Consider the following 16941-nt stretch of genomic DNA (forward strand, 5'->3'; position numbering starts at 1 on the left):
CTTTGCCCTGGCGGGCAAATGTCTGAGTTGGACACTCAGCGCAGTACCTGAGCAAATTAGAGTGAGGTTTCACTCAGGGACAAGCCTGCCAACCTATGTACTATGGCAGCTGAATGGGGGCATGGGGTCCTCATGTCTCAGGGATCTGCTTCTCTTATCCAAAACATCTTGCCTCCCATCAGCCTTAGCCCCTAGCATATGGTAATGAGTGGAGTCTCTACACTTCCCCCGTTGCACATTTGTCGATTCCCAGAGCTCTGTGGCAGACAGGGTAAATGTATCTATGTGTGAGAGAGAGAGGGAGCCAGATAGAGAGAGAGAAAGAGAGAGAGAGGGGGGGGGAGCAGGCTCTGACAGTCACAATGAGAGAAAAGTGAAGTTGCATCTCCTCAAGCACTCCCCTGCACCCATCAACACAACAGCAAAGTTAGCTTGCATGTTCCCCGTTCTCCCCACTATGCCCACCCACCCACCCTCCTCTCTTTCAGGACTTGCAGAGTGCCTAGAGACCCTGGAAATGATGGCAGCGGAGCATGGTACAAACACAAATATCAAAATAGAACTATTCCCCTACTGTCTACAAAACCAAGGAACTACTTCACCTTTGTTTTTTTCCACTTCACATTACAAGAGAAAGACGTCCTTCGTTGGCCCTTTTTACGCACTACCATTCGGTTTACACATTTCATCCTGTTGAGTCTCCCAGTCGGCAAGAGCTATATATTTGGGTGGGTGATCCCAATGAAGTCAATGGAAATAGAGAAGGTGTTAGAACGGTGATGATTGTGTGCTGCAAGTGTCTTTCCCTTGAAGTCGATAGATATCATGGCCTTGACTAGGGGGTGGTCGAAGTGGCCGATAATTTGCTCAGCAGAAAAAATGCAGAATTTTGGGCAAATTCTGCCACTTCGCCTGCTCTGCCCACAGAGAGAAATTGCCAATTTCAGGCTTTTTCTCCCTGAAATTCGGTTTTTTATGGGAAATGTTTCTTGGTGGCCACAAGAAGTTTCAGACTGAAAACAGATAGTTTGTGAAAAAAACACCATTTCAGATGGTTTGCCAGAAGACATTGATTTTTTCCATTAAATTTTGTTTTAGCGGTCAAAAACATGATATTTCAGGGAAAAAACACATTTCAGGAAGCAAAATGTGCATAGAAAATTGGCACAACAGCTGAAAAATGTCCCTGCAGACAGAACAGAGCTGGAGGCGAATTTAGGCAATATCGTTCCACCAGTAGTGAGGGTAACTTTGCCCACCCCTAGCCTTGACTAGGGGACTGAAAATGAATCTACAGGGACTGGCCACAAAGTCCAGATGAGGGTGTATTAAGAGCTATGCTTTTTCCTTTCTTATTGGTGCTTTTGTTTTCACACCTTAACCTACCTTTCTTCAGTGCAGTGTCTGGGCCCTGTTTTTCACATGTTCTGTTTTTGAGCCCAGTCACAGGCCTCAGAGAAGGCCGGTGCCCTTTGAGGCCTGAATGCTTCCTCCGCCAGTAGCAGGGCCCCAGGGCTTCTGACAGCAGCAAGGGCCCTGTGAGGAGTGGCCTCGAGCGGTCGGGTGGGCTCAGCTGAGCCACCTCCACTGGCCTGGGTCCTGTTCCTGGGGCTCCCAGCTCTGTCTGCCTTGACCTCTCCATGCCCCCTGCTCCAGGGCTCACCTGCTGCCGTCGCCGTGCCAACGGAACCCTCAGGCTGGGCAGAGCATTGTGAAATGACAGCCTCCCCTCCCCCGCCGCTGGGGCCTGGGCCCAGGGCTGGGAGCTTGCAAGGCAAAGACACACCTCAGCTCAGCTTCTCCTGAGTTGCTCCAGAGCTCGACCCCCCGGGGCCCCAGGGCTGGGGCTCAGAGCAGGGAAAGGCGTTTTATTGGAATGTCCTTTCCTTCTTGATGATTCCTACAAACCGTTTTAAGCTCTGTACATATAGAAAAGCAACATGTGTCATGCCATTTGGGACATGCTGTTCACATGTCTAGCTCCACAAAAACCCTCCTCAGCATATTTCCGAGGCATCAAGGATGAACCAAGAAAAGTGCAGGGCCCTGACAAATCTGCTTCACTGTCCCAGCTTTAACAGACATCTGAGTGTCACACTACATGGCCGGTCCTGCCAGGGCAACAGCAGGGGAAGCTTCACTCACACAGTGCTACAGCATGGGCTTCCCTCCTACTGAACGGGTGCAGCAGGACAAACTCCTGTCACAGCGAATGGGCGCAACAACACTGCAAGCTTCACTCACACATGGTCTGGCTTCCGACAGCAAAGCAAGCCTCCCAAATTGCACATACTGCACTGTAAAGGGTTAGGCTTTGGACAGCAGAGCTATCCCTCTGCATCACACATACTGGACACCCTGAAGGGCCTCCTCCAGATTGAATTCTATGACAAGACAGGAGGCTCATATTATGCAATACAATCTTTACTCTGAAACCACAGCAGCAAAGAAAATACTTTTACAAACAAAAAAGTTTCCACAACAGAACTAGATAGAGTTCAATGTCAATGTATGGGGAACTCCCCAAACCATCATGGAGGACAGGTCATGCCCTGCAGGGGACCAATGAGCAGGGACCCTCTTCTATATATGTCCATTACTCTAACCCCAACCCCTCTTTTTCTTTGCTGCTGACACCACAGAGCTAAGTCACCCCTTTCAGTTGTGTCTTACATTGTTTGTCAGTAGTAGGCTTTATTAGTTTGAATATGGCATATATGGTAAATATGTGTTAATTACCTTTTATTATAAAGGAATTTGTGTATTTGATACAATGTATCTGGATAGCCGCGTGCGGCCGTTGGTTTCATTTTGGTGTCTTTCAAAAAGAAAATATGTATTATGCTCATACATCCTGTTTCAGCTGAAGCAGTGGTGCAATGGTTGAATTTCGGACTACAGTCCATGAGGTTGTGAGTTCGAGGGAGCTCTCTAATTTATTTCTTCTTTAAAAATTTCTCGCGCTTGTAAACTCAGGTGTTTCTAGTGCATTAATCAACTCGCTCCCGGCGTGCGCGAGAGCAGTGTTGTTTACACTGTTCCCTCTTCATTTCGCCTGTTTGAATTCGTGCCCGTTGACAGATTTATGGTCACCTGGGGATTCCAGGTGCTGCAGGCTTTGGGTTCGGCCTGCCCCTGTGGCTTATGTTTGTAACAAAAGCCTCTGTTTCAGTACTGAGCCAAGTTAGCTCAAATATAGAGCTGCAGGTCTCCCATGCAGGAAGACCCGGGTTCGCGGCCGACCAGCGCATGTTTATTTGTATATTTTAAGATTAGATATTTTAATTGTTATATTTTAAATAATTGTATTTTACAGTGGAGGTATTTGATTGTCACCTTTTTTGCTCAGTTGAGCAGGGATTTCCTAATGGGCATTTGGTTGGTTCATGACTTCTTCAGAAAGATTATAGCACAAACATTTTAATAGTAAAAATGTGGTTTTGTTAAATGTTTGTAATTTCGTATCCCTGGTGACACAACACATTTCCTTACCTTTAGTGCTGGAAAGAAAGAATGTTTACTGATAGACTGTGGGTTTGTTAGGTCAAAGTCTGACCATCCAGCGCAAGAGCCCGATGCACTGCCAGTCTGCAGTTTTATTTTATTTTCTTTGTTTATTTATTCATTTACTTATTTCTTAAGTTATGTGCTTTGCCTTCACTGTAGGTGCCATAAGTTCGGTTTCAGGTTCAGCCTGATTCTATTGCGAGGTTACCCCCTCGTGTACTGCTGATTATCACACCCTGCTCGGACGAGCAGTTGGAGGTGCACTTGCTCAGTGTATCCTACCTTCAACTTGACAGTTTTATTTTGTTTGGGTTATCTTCCCTGGAAAGGTGCAGTCACCTGCTCGGTGGCAAGGTCGCCTGGGGTTTCTGCGAGGGGTCCCCTTGTATACGGCTGTGTCCACACCCTGCTAGGGTGAGCAGTTGAGGTACACTTGCTCAGTGTTTCCTCCCTTAAAGTGGGCAACTTGGGTAATTACATTAACTGGCATGCACCATAACCTGCTCGGTTTCAGGCTCTGCCTGAGTTCTAATGCGAGGTTACCCCCTCGTGTACTGCTGATTATCACGCCCTGCTCGGGCGAGCAGTTGGAGGTGCACTTGCTCAGTGTATTCCTTCCTTAAGGTCGGCAGCTTTGTTTAGGTGCTGCATATGGCTGACGCCATTGTTTGGTCTTGTAGGCGTGCAGTAACCTGCTCGGTTTCAGGCTTCGCCTTGTTCCTACTGCGAGGTGCTCCCTCGTGTACTATTGGTTGCCTCACCCTGCTGGGGTGAGCAGTTGAGGTGCACTTGCTCAGTGTACGCTTTGATAAACAATATGTTTAAGTGTTGACTGGAACACATTTGCGTTTTTTCAGAATTGTCAGTGGCCCAGAAAGCTCAGTGAGTATCAGCTTATATAAGGGCCGGGGATTCGGTCCCCTGTGAGGGCGTAACCCCTCTTCTTTGGATATTTTATATATATTTCATATATTATATATTCTTTATTTATTAAGTGCTTTAAAGAAAAGAGTGTGGAAGTGGTTGTAAACAGACCCATATGGGGTTGTACCTTCCTCTCTAACCATCTCTCTGGTGTTATCATTCATCTTTTAGTTAAAAATTCTGTCACCCTTTACCTTAGTTAGTTTCAGGACAACTCAGTCCTTTCCTTAGGTTTTGATTCCCGACCTCAATTGCTCCACCCAATACCAGTGCTGATTAAGCTACAGTATTTTCTCTCAACATGAGGAAGAATAAAGATGATGCGTTATGCCTCTATTGAGGTCTGTAGGGCTTAAGGCTCTCTTTAGTGGGGACGTTTGTTCTCCCCTACTTTTGTCCCATTGGACATTCCTTATTCTTTTGGTTCTGGTGGAGACAGGGTCAGCTCGAGGGTAACCGTTCAGTTTTTTACATGACAAGTTGAGCAACCATGTTTTACTTGGATGGAGTGTTTGGAAACACTTGATGGTATCAGTTAGACGAGTTGCCAAATAATAACTTGCTGGCGCCTGCCTCATGTTTTTCCTCCCAAAGCTTGGCCTATGGTTCAGCTAACCGTCTAACAGTGTGTTGCAACTTCTCCTCTGCTCGAGGAGTACACGCAGGCTTCTGTACCCTCATGAGCGTTGCTTAACCTCTTTAGAGTGCTGTTTTCATATCCGTGCTGACCGTTCTGATACAGGTTCCTAATTTTGGAAAGGTCTACATCAGTCTTTTATCCTGCTGAGATCGATAAGTGAACACCTCACACCACACAACGCTCGTAGTAGTGTTAAGCACCACTCATATACCTGAGGGTTCGTAGTACTGTATAAGTACTGTTTTGCTATGGACAATGTGCTTAGTTTTTCCTTCCCCTGATTCCCTTAGTGGCCAGTCAGCCTCACATGAATACAGTGACTCAGACCTCAGGGTTGGAGGGGACAGTGGTCCCAGATTTCTTCTCAACCTTGCATTTACAGGGCATTGGTAATTATCCAGAGTTCTTTCCCCCTCATTCCCCTTCCTGCCATCCTTGGGGGAGATTGCATCATAATATTACACATCTGGGAGTATCCAATGGTTTCAGTTTTTTCCTTTTTACAGGAGTTCTGGCGGGTGACCAGTGCAGACTCGCACTGAGCATTTCCCTCCCGTCTGTTAATTTCCTTTGTGCTAATCTCTGGTATTTCAATAAGTTAACTGGAGTCTGTCCAGTCAGGGGATTGGTTAGAGGCGCTAGTGGGTATTTATTTCTCTTAACGGTGTAAAGCGGGGCTTTAATGTGGTCCTCAGGGTAGTTTTCTTTCTGGATTGCAAGGTTTTTCCTTTGGATAAGTGGGGGAGGTTTCTCCTCTTTTGGGAAGGCTCAATATCCCTTGGTGGGATAGAGGGGTCTGGGAGTGATACTATCCCCCATCCACGTTATGACCCTCTATCACGATGCGTTCCAGAGTCTATACATTAACTTTCAGACGGTGTCTGCCGCTACGATTACCAGAGTGCTGGGATATATATTTGGTTGATGACTTGATTATCATAGTCACCTGCATGGCAGGTGGACCTTTGGGGTTTTCACAAGAGTTTGTTTGCAGTAAGGTGCCAGCTCAGGGTGCTGTGAGCTTCAAAGATCTGCAAATTGGCTGAAATATAGGTTGGACCTCTTCTGGTGTACACCTTCAGTTTAACCATTTAGTGATCAGTTCTTTGCAGTTTAGAGTCTTGCTAAGATTTTGGAAATTTGGTGTCCTCCTTCGGTTACTTTTGATCCGCTAGGGGATTTATCACCAGGGAGGAGGGATCAAGGTTCAAGCACAGGGCATACCTACAAAGGAGTTTAGATATCACTATAATGATAGTGATTGGATGTCGGATACATTTTTTCTTCTTGCCAAGTTTGGCCTCTTAAGGATCAGGTTTATAATATCTGCCTTTTGTCATGGTAGCAGAGTCCTTCTTCAAGAGTTCGGGAGGTCTGAGGGTCTCCGTGTTGGCGGTTTGACGGGTTAGCTTCTCAGGTGGGGCCCTCTCTTCCATTCTGCTTCTGCCTCCAGAAGACTTCCCTCCTTAGTATACACATATGTCTGAAGACAATTGTAGATTAATTCTATTGCTTTTCAGCTCCGCTCAGGATGGATTGTCCTATTACAAAATTTATAAAAATGATTTTTTACTCCCATTTTACCCTTTTGAAGATTTGTCTTTCCCTCTTGGTTCCCCAGTGTAGTTCTGTGACATGCCCTGTTTCTAATGCGATATCTTCCTTTAATGCATGGGATGGAACCTATAAGACTTTCACCCCTATGGGGTACTTTTCTTTATCTCCAGGAGAGCTAGGTGTTTGTTTTCATTGGTTTGCTTTCTAGGTCCCCAAAAATGTAACGAATTTAAGTGTTTTGAATATTTGATTGAACAACATAGGTGTTTATTTCAGATGGTTTTGTCCTAACCTATTAGTATAGGAAAACTTTGTTCAATGTTTTCCCCTCTTTTAACCAGTTGGTTTTGGTGGCCTGTAAGGAACGCTGGATTTGGCACATTCCTGTTTTTCTTGCAGTGGATTTGACTTTGCCTTATAAGACAGCTTTTTGGGCAATCTAGTCTTGGGCAATTCTCTGATTGGTCAACAGATTGATTTAATGAAAGCATTTAAAAAATGTTTCCTTTCCTATTATTTTATTATATTATCTATTATATTGGATCATTTTGTACGTACTAATGAGATGCAAGGGCTTTGAACTTGCATAATATGAGCCTCCTGTCTTGTCATAGAATGACTAATCCCCCACACTAACGTGAGATGGGGGTTTAGATTCTATTAAAGACAAGGAGGCGATTATTATCCCTCCCACCCACCCTGAATATGATATGATATGATATGACAATTGTGACACGCATGTACACAGGTGGTTCAAGTGAGAACATTCTTTGGTTTGTTGTTCTTCCCAACCACCCACCCTTCTTGCTTGTTGTTCTTACAGGTACGAGTTGAGGTTCTGCTCAGGAGTGTGGATCGCAGTTACAAGTTCTGGAGTGCGTGATTTCGGCCACGAGTTGAGGTTCTCATCAGGAGTGTGGCTCGCAGTTACAAGTTGTGGAGTGCGTGATTTTGGATGAGAAGTCCTATCCAGAAGAACTTCGGCATAGATTCAGGCTGCGGGAAGGTGGAGATCTCCAGTTTCGATGGATTCTTTCTCCGCGCTACGCAGTTCAACCGTTTCATTGGACTTCTGGTGCAAGACAGCTGCAGAAAGAGGGGTTGGGGTTAGAGTAATGGACATATATAGAAGAGGGTCCCTGCTCATTGGTCCCCTGCAGGGCATGACCTGTCCTCCATGATGGTTTGGGGAGTTCCCCATACATTGACATTGAACTCTATCTAGTTCTGTTGTGGAAACTTTTTTGTTTGTAAAAGTATTTTCTTTGCTGCTGTGGTTTCAGAGTAAAGATTGTATTGCATAATAATCGCCTCCTTGTCTTTAATAGAATCTAAACCCCCATCTCACGTTAGTGTGGGGGATTAGTCATTGTTACTGGATCGCCGTCCTATCCCCCTGCCCCAAACCTCTCCCATTGACTGTCAGCATGCTTCTCCTTACCTTCCTGCAGATACAGCACCCCTCTAGGCCTAACGGATGGCACACCAAGCTTCACGGGGCACTTTAAGGTATTCAGTCTCCACCTTTTATCTGTCCTGCTCCTCATTTCACCACGAAGAACCACTGGCAGTATTTCAACATAATTTTGAAACTGAAGTTATGGAACAGCTACAAAACCAGGGAAATGGCGCAGCAGGGGAATTCATTCCATTTCATTCTGTCCTTTGGCTGTGTGCGCAGTGTCAGAAGAGTTTGAGGACTGCAGAAGACACTGGAATAGATTTCTGGGCGAAAGCGCCAGAGATTCTGGCCCCTGCCCCGATCGCCTTACAAACGCCTTACAAACGCCTGGCGGGCTTTGCCCTGGCGGGCAAATGTCTGAGTTGGACACTCAGTGCAGTACCTGAGCAAATTAGAGTGAGGTTTCACTCAGGGACAAGCCTGCCAACCTATGTACTATGGCAGCTGAATGGGGGCATGGGGTCCTCATGTCTCAGGGATCTGCTTCTCTTATCCAAAACATCTTGCCTCCCATCAGCCTTAGCCCCTAGCATATGGTAATGAGTGGAGTCTCTACACTTCCCCCGTTGCACATTTGTCGATTCCCAGAGCTCTGTGGCAGACAGGGTAAATGTATCTATGTGTGAGAGAGAGAGGGAGCCAGATAGAGAGAGAGAAAGAGAGAGAGAGAGGGGGGGAGCAGGCTCTGACAGTCACAATGAGAGAAAAGTGCAGTTGCATCCCCTCAAGCACTCCCCTGCACCCATCAACACAACAGCAAAGTTAGCTTGCATGTTCCCCGTTCTCCCCACTATGCCCACCCACCCACCCTCCTCTCTTTCAGGACTTGCAGAGTGCCTAGAGACCCTGGAAATGATGGCAGCGGAGCATGGTACAAACACAAATATCAAAATAGAACTATTCCCCTACTGTCTACAAAACCAAGGAACTACTTCACCTTTGTTTTTTTCCACTTCACATTACAAGAGAAAGACGTCCTTCGTTGGCCCTTTTTACGCACTACCATTCGGTTTACACATTTCATCCTGTTGAGTCTCCCAGTCGGCAAGAGCTATATATTTGGGTGGGTGATCCCAATGAAGTCAATGGAAATAGAGAAGGTGTTAGAACGGTGATGATTGTGTGCTGCAAGTGTCTTTCCCTTGAAGTCCATAGATATCATGGCCTTGACTAGGGGGTGGTCGAAGTGGCCGATAATTTGCTCAGCAGAAAAAATGCAGAATTTTGGGCAAATTCTGCCACTTCGCCTGCTCTGCCCACAGAGAGAAATTGCCAATTTCAGGCTTTTTCTCCCTGAAATTCGGTTTTTTATGGGAAATGTTTTTTGGTGGCCACAAGAAGTTTCAGACTGAAAACAGATAGTTTGTGAAAAAAACACCATTTCAGATGGTTTGCCAGAAGACATTGATTTTTTCCATTAAATTTTGTTTTAGCGGTCAAAAACATGATATTTCAGGGAAAAAACACATTTCAGGAAGCAAAATGTGCATAGAAAATTGGCACAACAGCTGAAAAATGTCCCTGCAGACAGAACAGAGCTGGAGGCGAATTTAGGCAATATCGTTCCACCAGTAGTGAGGGTAACTTTGCCCACCCCTAGCCTTGACTAGGGGACTGAAAATGAATCTACAGGGACTGACCACAAAGTCCAGATGAGGGTGTATTAAGAGCTATGCTTTTTCCTTTCTTATTGGTGCTTTTGTTTTCACACCTTAACCTACCTTTCTTCAGTGCAGTGTCTGGGCCCTGTTTTTCACATGTTCTGTTTTTGAGCCCAGTCACAGGCCTCAGAGAAGGCCGGTGCCCTTTGAGGCCTGAATGCTTCCTCCGCCAGTAGCAGGGCCCCAGGGCTTCTGACAGCAGCAAGGGCCCTGTGAGGAGTGGCCTCGAGCGGTCGGGTGGGCTCAGCTGAGCCACCTCCACTGGCCTGGGTCCTGTTCCTGGGGCTCCCAGCTCTGTCTGCCTTGACCTCTCCATGCCCCCTGCTCCAGGGCTCACCTGCTGCCGTCGCCGTGCCAACGGAACCCTCAGGCTGGGCAGAGCATTGTGAAATGACAGCCTCCCCTCCCCCGCGGGGGCCTGGGCCCAGGGCTGGGAGCTTGCAAGGCAAAGACACACCTCAGCTCAGCTTCTCCTGAGCTGCTCCAGAGCTCGACCCCCCGGGGCCCCAGGGCTGGGGCTCAGAGCAGGGAAGGGCGTTTTATTGGGATGTCCTTTCCTTCTTGATGATTCCTACAAACCGTTTTAAGCTCTGTACATATAGAAAAGCAACATGTGTCATGCCATTTAGGACATGCTGTTCACATGTCTAGCTCCACAAAAACCCTCCTCAGCATATTTCCGAGGCATCAAGGATGAACCAAGAAAAGTGCAGGGCCCTGACAAATCTGCTTCACTGTCCCAGCTTTAACAGACATCTGAGTGTCACACTACATGGCCGGTCCTGCCAGGGCAACAGCAGGGGAAGCTTCACTCACACAGTGCTACAGCATGGGCTTCCCTCCTACTGAACGGGTGCAGCAGGACAAACTCCTGTCACAGCGAATGGGCGCAATAACACTGCAAGCTTCACTCACACATGGTCTGGCTTCCGACAGCAAAGCAAGCCTCCCAAATTGCACATACTGCACTGTAAAGGGTTAGGCTTTGGACAGCAGAGCTATCCCTCTGCATCACACATACTGGACACCCTGAAGGGCCTCCTCCAGATTGAATTGTTACTGGATCGCCGTCCTATCCCCCTGCCCCAAACCTCTCCCATTGACTGTCAGCATGCTTCTCCTTACCTTCCTGCAGATACAGCACCCCTCTAGGCCTAACGGATGGCACACCAAGCTTCACGGGGCACTTTAAGGTATTCAGTCTCCACCTTTTATCTGTCCTGCTCCTCATTTCACCACGAAGAACCACTGGCAGTATTTCAACATAATTTTGAAACTGAAGTTATGGAACAGCTACAAAACCAGGGGAATGGCGCGGCAAGGGATTTCATTCCATTTCATTCTGTCCTTTGGCTGTGTGCGCAGTGTCAGAAGAGTTTGAGGACTGCAGAAGACACTGGAATAGATTTCTGGGCGAAAGCGCCAGAGATTCTGGCCCCTGCCCCGATCGCCTTACAAACGCCTTACAAACGCCTGGCGGGCTTTGCCCTGGCGGGCAAATGTCTGAGTTGGACACTCAGCGCAGTACCTGAGCAAATTAGAGTGAGGTTTCACTCAGGGACAAGCCTGCCAACCTATGTACTATGGCAGCTGAATGGGGGCATGGGGTCCTCATGTCTCAGGGATCTGCTTCTCTTATCCAAAACATCTTGCCTCCCATCAGCCTTAGCACCTAGCATATGGTAATGAGTGGAGTCTCTACACTTCCCCCGTTGCACATTTGTCAATTCCCAGAGCTCTGTTGCAGACAGGGTAAATGTATCTATGTGTGAGAGAGAGAGGGAGCCAGATAGAGAGAGAGAAAGAGAGAGAGAGAGGGGGGGAGCAGGCTCTGACAGTCACAATGAGAGAAAAGTGCAGTTGCATCCCCTCAAGCACTCCCCTGCACCCATCAACACAACAGCAAAGTTAGCTTGCATGTTCCCCGTTCTCCCCACTATGCCCACCCACCCACCCTCCTCTCTTTCAGGACTTGCAGAGTGCCTAGAGACCCTGGAAATGATGGCAGCGGAGCATGGTACAAACACAAATATCAAAATAGAACTATTCCCCTACTGTCTACAAAACCAAGGAACTACTTCACCTTTGTTTTTTTCCACTTCACATTACAAGAGAAAGACGTCCTTCGTTGGCCCTTTTTACGCACTACCATTCGGTTTACACATTTCATCCTGTTGAGTCTCCCAGTCGGCAAGAGCTATATATTTGGGTGGGTGATCCCAATGAAGTCAATGGAAATAGAGAAGGTGTTAGAACGGTGATGATTGTGTGCTGCAAGTGTCTTTCCCTTGAAGTCCATAGATATCATGGCCTTGACTAGGGGGTGGTCGAAGTGGCCGATAATTTGCTCAGCAGAAAAAATGCAGAATTTTGGGCAAATTCTGCCACTTCGCCTGCTCTGCCCACAGAGAGAAATTGCCAATTTCAGGCTTTTTCTCCCTGAAATTCGGTTTTTTATGGGAAATGTTTTTTGGTGGCCACAAGAAGTTTCAGACTGAAAACAGATAGTTTGTGAAAAAAACACCATTTCAGATGGTTTGCCAGAAGACATTGATTTTTTCCATTAAATTTTGTTTTAGCGGTCAAAAACATGATATTTCAGGGAAAAAACACATTTCAGGAAGCAAAATGTGCATAGAAAATTGGCACAACAGCTGAAAAATGTCCCTGCAGACAGAACAGAGCTGGAGGCGAATTTAGGCAATATCGTTCCACCAGTAGTGAGGGTAACTTTGCCCACCCCTAGCCTTGACTAGGGGACTGAAAATGAATCTACAGGGACTGGCCACAAAGTCCAGATGAGGGTGTATTAAGAGCTATGCTTTTTCCTTTCTTATTGGTGCTTTTGTTTTCACACCTTAACCTACCTTTCTTCAGTGCAGTGTCTGGGCCCTGTTTTTCACATGTTCTGTTTTTGAGCCCAGTCACAGGCCTCAGAGAAGGCCGGTGCCCTTTGAGGCCTGAATGCTTCCTCCGCCAGTAGCAGGGCCCCAGGGCTTCTGACAGCAGCAAGGGCCCTGTGAGGAGTGGCCTCGAGCGGTCGGGTGGGCTCAGCTGAGCCACCTCCACTGGCCTGGGTCCTGTTCCTGGGGCTCCCAGCTCTGTCTGCTTTGACCTCTCCATGCCCCCTGCTCCAGGGCTCACCTGCTGCCGTCGCCGTGCCAACGGAACCCTCAGGCTGGGCAGAGCATTGTGAAATGACAGCCTCCCCTCCTCCGCCGGGGCCTGGGCCCAGGGCTGGGAGCTTGCAAGGCAAAGACACACCTCAGCTCAGCTTCTCCTGAGCTGCTCCAGAGCTCGACCCCCCGGGGCCCCAGGGCTGGGGCTCAGAGCAGGGAAGGGCGTTTTATTGGAATGTCCTTTCCTTCTTGATGATTCCTACAAACCGTTTTAAGCTCTGTACATATAGAAAAGCAACATGTGTCATGCCATTTGGGACATGCTGTTCACATGTCTAGCTCCACAAAAACCCTCCTCAGCATATTTCCGAGGCATCAAGGATGAACCAAGAAAAGTGCAGGGTCCTGACAAATCTGCTTCACTGTCCCAGCTTTAACAGACATCTGAGGGTCACACTACATGGCCGGTCCTGCCAGGGCAACAGCAGGGGAAGCTTCACTCACACAGTGCTACAGCATGGGCTTCCCTCCTACTGAACGGGTGCAGCAGGACAAACTCCTGTCACAGCGAATGGGCGCAACAACACTGCACGCTTCACTCACACATGGTCTGGCTTCCGACAGCAAAGCAAGCCTCCCAAATTGCACATACTGCACTGTAAAGGGTTAGGCTTTGGACAGCAGAATTATCCATCTGCATCACACATACTGGACACCCTGAAGGGCCTCCTCCAGATTGAATTGTTACTGGATCGCCGTCCTATTCCCCTGCCCCAAACCTCTCCCATTGACTGTCAGCATGCTTCTCCTTACCTTCCTGCAGATACAGCACCCCTCTAGGCCTAACGGATGGCACACCAAGCTTCACGGGGCACTTTAAGGTATTCAGTCTCCACCTTTTATCTGTCCTGCTCCTCATTTCACCACGAAGAACCACTGGCAGTATTTCAACATAATTTTGAAACTGAAGTTATGGAACAGCTACAAAACCAGGGGAATGGCGCGGCAGGGGATTTCATTCCATTTCATTCTGTCCTTTGGCTGTGTGCGCAGTGTCAGAAGAGTTTGAGGACTGCAGAAGACACTGGAATAGATTTCTGGGCGAAAGCGCCAGAGATTCTGGCCCCTGCCCCGATCGCCTTACAAACGCCTTACAAACGCCTGGCGGGCTTTGCCCTGGCGGGCAAATGTCTGAGTTGGACACTCAGCGCAGTACCTGAGCAAATTAGAGTGAGGTTTCACTCAGGGACAAGCCTGCCAACCTATGTACTATGGCAGCTGAATGGGGGCATGGGGTCCTCATGTCTCAGGGATCTGCTTCTCTTATCCAAAACATCTTGCCTCCCATGAGCCTTAGCCCCTAGCATATGGTAATGAGTGGAGTCTCTACACTTCCCCCGTTGCACATTTGTCGATTCCCAGAGCTCTGTGGCAGACAGGGTAAATGTATCTATGTGTGAGAGAGAGAGGGAGCCAGATAGAGAGAGAGAAAGAGAGAGAGAGAGGGGGGGGAGCAGGCTCTGACAGTCACAATGAGAGAAAAGTGCAGTTGCATCCCCTCAAGCACTCCCCTGCACCCATCAACACAACAGCAAAGTTAGCTTGCATGTTCCCCGTTCTCCCCACTATGCCCACCCACCCACCGTCCTCTCTTTCAGGACTTGCAGAGTGCCTAGAGACCCTGGAAATGATGGCAGCGGAGCATGGTACAAACACAAATATCAAAATAGAACTATTCCCCTACTGTCTACAAAACCAAGGAACTACTTCACCTTTGTTTTTTTCCACTTCACATTACAAGAGAAAGACGTCCTTCGTTGGCCCTTTTTACGCACTACCATTCGGTTTACACATTTCATCCTGTTGAGTCTCCCAGTCGGCAAGAGCTATATATTTGGGTGGGTGATCCCAATGAAGTCAATGGAAATAGAGAAGGTGTTAGAACGGTGATGATTGTGTGCTGCAAGTGTCTTTCCCTTGAAGTCCATAGATATCATGGCCTTGACTAGGGGGTGGTCGAAGTGGCCGATAATTTGCTCAGCAGAAAAAATGCAGAATTTTGGGCAAATTCTGCCACTTCGCCTGCTCTGCCCACAGAGAGAAATTGCCAATTTCAGGCTTTTTCTCCCTGAAATTCGGTTTTTTATGGGAAATGTTTTTTGGTGGCCACAAGAAGTTTCAGACTGAAAACAGATAGTTTGTGAAAAAAACACCATTTCAGATGGTTTGCCAGAAGACATTGATTTTTTCCATTAAATTTTGTTTTAGCGGTCAAAAACATGATATTTCAGGGAAAAAACACATTTCAGGAAGCAAAATGTGCATAGAAAATTGGCACAACAGATGAAAAATGTCCCTGCAGACAGAACAGAGCTGGAGGCAAATTTAGGCAATATCGTTCCACCAGTAGTGAGGGTAACTTTGCCCACCCCTAGCCTTGACTAGGGGACTGAAAATGAATCTACAGGGACTGGCCACAAAGTCCAGATGAGGGTGTATTAAGAGCTATGCTTTTTCCTTTCTTATTGGTGCTTTTGTTTTCACACCTTAACCTACCTTTCTTCAGTGCAGTGTCTGGGCCCTGTTTTTCACATGTTCTGTTTTTGAGCCCAGTCACAGGCCTCAGAGAAGGCCGGTGCCCTTTGAGGCCTGAATGCTTCCTCCGCCAGTAGCAGGGCCCCAGGGCTTCTGACAGCAGCAAGGGCCCTGTGAGGAGTGGCCTCGAGTGGTCGGGTGGGCTCAGCTGAGCCACCTCCACTGGCCTGGGTCCTGTTCCTGGGGCTCCCAGCTCTGTCTGCCTTGACCTCTCCATGCCCCCTGCTCCAGGGCTCACCTGCTGCCGTCGCCGTGCCAACGGAACCCTCAGGCTGGGCAGAGCATTGTGAAATGACAGCCTCCCCTCCCCCGCCGCTGGGGCCTGGGCCCAGGGCTGGGAGCTTGCAAGGCAAAGACACACCACAGCTCAGCTTCTCCTGAGCTGCTCCAGAGCTCGACCCCCCCGGGGGCCCGGGGCCCCAGGGCTGGGGCTCAGAGCAGGAAAGGGCGTTTTATTGGAATGTCCTTTCCTTCTTGATGATTCCTACAAACCGTTTTAAGCTCTGTACATATAGAAAAGCAACATGTGTCATGCCATTTGGGACATGCTGTTCACATGTCTAGCTCCACTAAAACCCTCCTCAGCATATTTCCGAGGCATCAAGGATGAACCAGGAACAGTGCAGGGCCCTGACAAATCTGCTTCACTGTCCCAGCTTTAACAGACATCTGAGTGTCACACTACATGGCAGGTCCTGCCAGGACAACAGCAGGGGAAGCTTCACTCACACAGTGCTACAGCATGGGCTTCCCTCCTAGTGAACGGGTGCAGCAGGGCAAACTCCTGTCACAGAGAATGGGCACAACCACACTGCAAGCTTCATTCACACATGGTCTGGCTTCCGACAGCAAAGCAAGCCTCCTACATTGCACATACTGCACTGTAAAGCGTTAGTCTTTGGACAGCATAGCTATCCCTCTGCATCACACATACTGGACACCCTGAAGGGCCTCCTCCAGATTGAATTGTTACTGGATCGCCGTCCTATCCCTCTGCCCCAAACCTCTCCCAATGACTGTCAGCATGCTTCTCCCTACCTTCCTGCAGATACAGTACCCCTCTAGGCCTAACAGATGGCACACCAAGCTTCACGGGGCACTTTAAGGTATTCAGTCTCCACCTTTTATCTGTCCTGCTCCTCATTTCACCACGAAGAACCACTGGCAGTATTTCAACATCATTTTGAAACTGAAGTTGTGGAACAGCTACAAAACCAGGGGAATGGCGCGGCAGGGGATTTCATTCCATTTCATTCTGTCCTTTGGCTGTGTGCGCAGTGTCAGAAGAGTTTGAGGACTGCAGAAGACACTGGAATAGATTTCTGGGCGAAAACGCCAGAGATTCTGGCCCCTGCCCCGATCGCCTTACAAACGCCTGGCGGGCTTTGCCCTGGCGGGCAAATGTCTGAGTTGGACACTCAGCGCAGTACCTGAGCAAATTAGAGTGAGGTTTCACTCAGGGACAAGCCTGCCAAC

At 48.1% G+C, this 16941-nt stretch overlaps 1 long non-coding RNA gene across 1 annotated transcript; it reads left to right on the top strand.

The window, feature by feature from the left end:
- Window positions 1-2629: 2629 nt before the first annotated feature.
- LOC138557985 (uncharacterized) lies at window positions 2630-7935 on the top strand. Its single transcript, XR_011298148.1, has 2 exons — window positions 2630-2720; window positions 7452-7935. It is a non-coding gene; the product is annotated as an uncharacterized lncRNA (long non-coding RNA).
- Window positions 7936-16941: the final 9006 nt, after the last annotated feature.

This window comes from Ambystoma mexicanum, unplaced genomic scaffold (assembly GCF_040938575.1).
Source record: "Ambystoma mexicanum isolate Mex_15411 unplaced genomic scaffold, UKY_AmexF1_1 Mex_scaf27, whole genome shotgun sequence".
NCBI lineage: Eukaryota > Metazoa > Chordata > Amphibia > Caudata > Ambystomatidae > Ambystoma > Ambystoma mexicanum.